The following is a 6,042-nucleotide window of genomic DNA, read 5'->3' as shown; positions in this document are numbered from 1 at the left end:
AGTGTATACGTATCTCAGTATTGATCACAACTCAAACTATATATATTTTGGAATCAACCTCAACCCTGTATAGCTAACTCCAACATTCACATATAGAGTGTCTATGGTTGTTCCGAAATATATATAGATGTGTCGACATGATAGGTCGAAACATTGTATACGTGTCTATGGTATCTCAAGATTACATAATATATAATACAAGTTGATTAAGTTATGGTTGGAATAGATTTGTTACCAATTTTCACGTAGCTAAAATGAGAAAAATTATCCAATCTTGTTTTACCCATAACTTCTTCATTTTAAATCCGTTTTGAGTGAATCAAATTGCTATGGTTTCATATTGAACTCTATTTTATGAATCTAAACAAAAAAAGTATAGGTTTCTAGTCGGAAAAATAAGTTACAAGTCGTTTTTGTAAAGGTAGTCATTTCAGTCGAAAGAACGACGTCTAGATGACCATTTTAGAAAACATACTTCCACTTTGAGTTTAACCATAATTTTTGGATATAGTTTCATGTTCATAATAAAAATCATTTTCTCATAATAACAACTTTTAAATCAAAGTTTATCATAGTTTTTAATTAACTAACCCAAAACAGCCCGCGGTGTTACTACGACGGCGTAAATCCGGTTTTACGGTGTTTTTCGTGTTTCCAGGTTTTAAATCATTAAGTTAGCATATCATATAGATATAGAACATGTGTTTAGTTGATTTTAAAAGTCAAGTTAGAAGGATTAACTTTTGTTTGCGAACAAGTTTAGAATTAACTAAACTATGTTCTAGTGATTACAAGTTTAAACCTTCGAATAAGATAGCTTTATATGTATGAATCGAATGATGTTATGAACATCATTACTACCTTAAGTTCCTTGGATGAACCTACTGGAAAAGAGAAAAATGGATCTAGCTTCAATGGATCCTTGGATGGCTCAAAGTTCTTGAAGCAAAATCATGACACGAAAACAAGTTCAAGTAAGATCATCACTTGAAATAAGATTGTTATAGTTATAGAAATTGAACCAAAGTTTGAATATGATTATTACCTTGTATTAGAATGATAACCTACTGTAAGAAACAAAGATTTCTTGAGGTTGGATGATTACCTTACAAGATTGGAAGTGAGCTAGCAAACTTGAAAGTATTCTTGATTTTATGAAACTAGAACTTTTGGAATTTATGAAGAACACTTAGAACTTGAAGATAGAACTTGAGAGAGTTCAATTAGATGAAGAAAATTGAAGAATGAAAGTGTTTGTAGGTGTTTTTGGTCGTTGGTGTATGGATTAGATATAAAGGATATGTAATTTTGTTTTCATGTAAATAAGTCATGAATGATTACTCATATTTTTGTAATCTTATGAGATATTTCATGCTAGTTGCCAAATGATGGTTCCCACATGTGTTAGGTGACTCACATGGGCTGCTAAGAGCTGATCTTTGGAGTGTATATACCAATAGTACATACATCTAAAAGCTGTGTATTGTACGAGTACGAATACGGGTGCATACGAGTAGAATTGTTGATGAAACTGAACGAGGATGTAATTGTAAGCATTTTTGTTAAGTAGAAGTATTTTGATAAGTGTATTGAAGTCTTTCAAAAGTGTATAAATACATATTAAAACACTACATGTATATACATTTTAACTGAGTCGTTAAGTCATCGTTAGTCGTTACATGTAAGTGTTGTTTTGAAACCTTTAGGTTAACGATCTTGTTAAATGTTGTTAGCCCAATGTTTATAATATCAAATGAGATTTTAAATTATTATATTATCATGATATTATCATGTATGAATATCTCTTAATATGATATATATATACATTAAATGTCTTTACAACGATAATCGTTACATATATGTCTCGTTTAAAAATCATTAAGTTAGTAGTCTTGTTTTTACATATGTAGTTCATTGTTAATATACTTTATGATATGTTTTCTTATCATAGTATCATGTTAACTATATATATATATATCCATATATATGTCATCATATAGTTTTTACAAGTTTTAACGTTCGTGAATCACCGATCAACTTGGGTGGTCAATTGTCTATATGAAACATATTTCAATTAATCAAGTCTTAACAAGTTTGATTGCTTAACATGTTGGAAACATTTAATCATGTAAATATCAATCTCAATTAATATATATAAACATGGAAAAGTTCGGGTCACTACATTTCAAAGCTATACTTTGACTTCAAAAGTGTGTTAGAACATCAAATGTATACAAACGATTACAATCTGTGTTCAAACCCTTCAAAAATCTCTGAAGACACTTCAAATAATGAGCAATCGAGATGATGATCCAACCACATATTACCCACAGTTATGTACTTAAAAAGCTCTCGAAACCAAAGTCATAATTCAACACATATCTGTGTCAGATCTTTTGGCATTTATTAGCAAAAATAACCTTGCAATTCCTTTGCAAAGTAGCAAATTATATCACAGCTCCAGCAAGACAACTTCGATTTTTTCATTCGGAGTAGCCTTATCATAATTTTGATATATGTGATTACCCTTTTGTTACCGGAGAACATTTCATATTCCACCACATTAGCAATAAACTTACCAACAACTTCACTGATCTTGGGCATTCCGAAGAATCTTTATATTTATCGAAACCTCATCATTTACTCATCTGACTCTTGTAACGAGAATTGCCATACGAATCATTGGGAATTAGCAATCAGTATTTTGAAATCTCACAGCATGTTGACGCCAACAGTTATACATAACGTCTATTTCCAAGGCTTACATACTTCGAATGTGAAGTTTCTGAAAAACACTCTGAACCGCGAAGTAGTTCTCGAAATGCTGATGAAGCAACAAAAACTGTAAACGACCTTAGCAGTAAAAAGTTTGATGATAAAGATTAATGTATTAACAAAGCTCAGAAATAGAGAAGTTTTGGAACTGGAAAACGGATTGAGCAAAGTATGAAGGAGGCTGTGGACAAATCACAAAGACTGAACCTGCCTTCAAAGAATCCAAATGATTCAGTGTCTGCTGAATTCATTAACAAATACCTTGCTCCTGATACAAAACCCTTACAGACAATATTCTTCATCATTCTCTGATATTAGAAATTTTAAGATATCATCGTCTCTTTCATTATAAATATCCTCCATATTTCTGAAGATATTTCCATAACTATTCTTATCTGGAATCATTTATCTCTTTGCGCTATCTGTATTACATCAAAAAGGAAACTGTTTAGTTCCTATACTCTGTAAACCTTTGAGTTTAAAATATGAATGTTTTTGAAGTAGTGTTGGAAACTGAAGCAAGATACGTGAGTACTCATAATTTAACTTTTACATACTAATAGTGTATCCCTGACTAGTGCTCGAGTATATAGGATTATGCATGTTTGTACTTTTGATATTGCCTTTAGTTAGGTTATGTTGAATCCTGAATTAGTTATATATGCGACTGATGAAATGTCCCGTTCTTATTGATTAAAAACGTTCCATATTAATTGATTTCGTTGCGAGGTTTTGACCTCTATATGAGACGTTTTTCAAAGACTGCATTCATTTTTAAACAAACCATAACCTTTATTTCATCAATAAAGGTTTAAAAAGCTTTACGTAGATTATCAAATAATGATAATCTAATATATCCTGTTTACACACGACCATTACATAATGGTTTACAATACAAATATGTTACAACAAAATAAGTTTCTTGAATGCAGTTTTTACACAATATCATACAAGCATGGACTCCAAATCTTGTCCTTATTTAAGTATGCGACAGCGGAAGCTCTTAATAATCACCTGAGAATAAACATGCTTAAAACGTCAACAAAAATGTTGGTGAGTTATAGGTTTAACCTATATATATCAAATCGTAACAATAGACCACAAGATTTCATATTTCAATACACATCCCATACATAGAGATAAAAATCATTCATATGGTGAACACCTGGTAACCGACAATAACAAGATGCATATATAAGAATATCCCCATCATTCCGGGACACCCTTCGGATATGATATAAATTTCGAAGTACTAAAGCATCCGGTACTTTGGATGGGGTTTGTTAGGCCCAATAGATCTATCTTTAGGATTCGCGTCAATTAGGGTGTCTGTTCCCTAATTCTTAGATTACCAGACTTAATAAAAAAGGGCATATTCGATTTCGATAATTCAACCATAGAATGTAGTTTCACGTACTTGTGTCTATTTTGTAAATCATTTATAAAACCTGCATGTATTCTCATCCCAAAAATATTAGATTTTAAAAGTGGGACTATAACTCACTTTCACAGATTTTTACTTCGTCGGGAAGTAAGACTTGGCCACTGGTTGATTCACGAACCTATAACAATATATACATATATATCAAAGTATGTTCAAAATATATTTACAACACTTTTAATATATTTTGATGTTTTAAGTTTATTAAGTCAGCTGTCCTCGTTAGTAACCTACAACTAGTTGTCCACAGTTAGATGTACAGAAATAAATCGATAAATATTATCTTGAATCAATCCACGACCCAGTGTATACGTATCTCAGTATTGATCACAACTCAAACTATATATATTTCGGAACAACCATAGACACTACTAAAGGTTATGGTTTGTTTAAAAATGAATGCAGTCTTTGAAAAACGTCTCATATAGAGGTCAAAACCTCGCAACGAAATCAATTAATATGGAACGTTTTTAATCAATAAGAACGGGACATTTCAACTGAGATAAGGTATAAGATATGCATGTCGTTGGAAAGCAAGTGAAAAATTAAGAACTTTTCATTTAGATATCGAATGATTTCGATGAACGGATTTGAAGTTATAGTCCATCGAATTTTTGTATTATTATTAAAAATGATTATTATTATTATCGTCGTTATTATCTTCGTTCTAGTTTTATCTTATTATTATTATTATTATTATTATTATTATTATTATTATTATTATTATTATTATTATTATTATTATTATCTTTATCAATAAAAGGATTTATCATTAAAAATGTTATTTTTTTTATTATTACTATCGTTATTATCGTTAAAGTTATAATTAGTATTATTATTATTATCCAATTATTATTATTATTATTATTATTATTATTATTATTATTATTATTGGTATTATTATTATTATTATTATCATTATTAATATATATATCATTATTTAAAAATGGTTATTGTTATTGTTATTATTATTATTACTATATTATCATTAAGATAATTATTAGTATTATCGTTAATAATGTTATAGTAACTATCATTATTAATATTAGTGTAATTAAAACAAATATTTGTAACACCTAATTATTTTGATTACTATTATTATCATTATTACCAACACGATATAAAAGACGATTAAAAGCTATTAAATGAAATGATTAGGAAATAATGGGTAAGAGTATCATGATGAAATTAAAATATTATAAGATATTGATTTAGATAAAATTATCGTTCTTATTATTTTTATCATTACTATTATTATTAAAATTATCATTAGTATTAAAACTATTATTTTAACAAAAATTATTATTTTAATAGAAATGTCATTATTACTATAAAATATCATTATTATTATTATTATTTTAAATAGAATTATTATTTTAAAGATAATATTAAAAATTATCGTAAATATTAAAGTTATCATAATTAGAATTATCGTTTTATCATAATGTCATCTTAGTAATTCTAAATATTGATATTTTTATAATAATAATTATTATTACAAAATAATACAACTTTTACTTACTATCATTATAGATATTATTTTATCAAATAAATATTTGATACAAACATATTTTACTACGTGTAATAACTTACTTTAATAATACCTATCATATTATCTTTATAATATTAAATGAACCCTATAAATTTTATTACTTAATATATATAAAAGTATATTTTATTATATAAATATAATATACAATTTTATTTATTAATAAATAAATTATATTATTTACTCTAATAAATCTTTTAAAAATATTTAAAAATATAAAACGACGATATTTAAACTATATATTAATCATGTATAGATTTTTGGAAATTATTTTGAG

The sequence above is a fragment of the Rutidosis leptorrhynchoides genome, chromosome 4, assembly GCF_046630445.1.
Source record: "Rutidosis leptorrhynchoides isolate AG116_Rl617_1_P2 chromosome 4, CSIRO_AGI_Rlap_v1, whole genome shotgun sequence".
NCBI classification, from domain to species: Eukaryota; Viridiplantae; Streptophyta; class Magnoliopsida; order Asterales; family Asteraceae; genus Rutidosis; species Rutidosis leptorrhynchoides.
The sequence above is the reverse complement of the archived record's forward strand: the minus strand, read 5'-3'. Positions refer to the sequence as shown.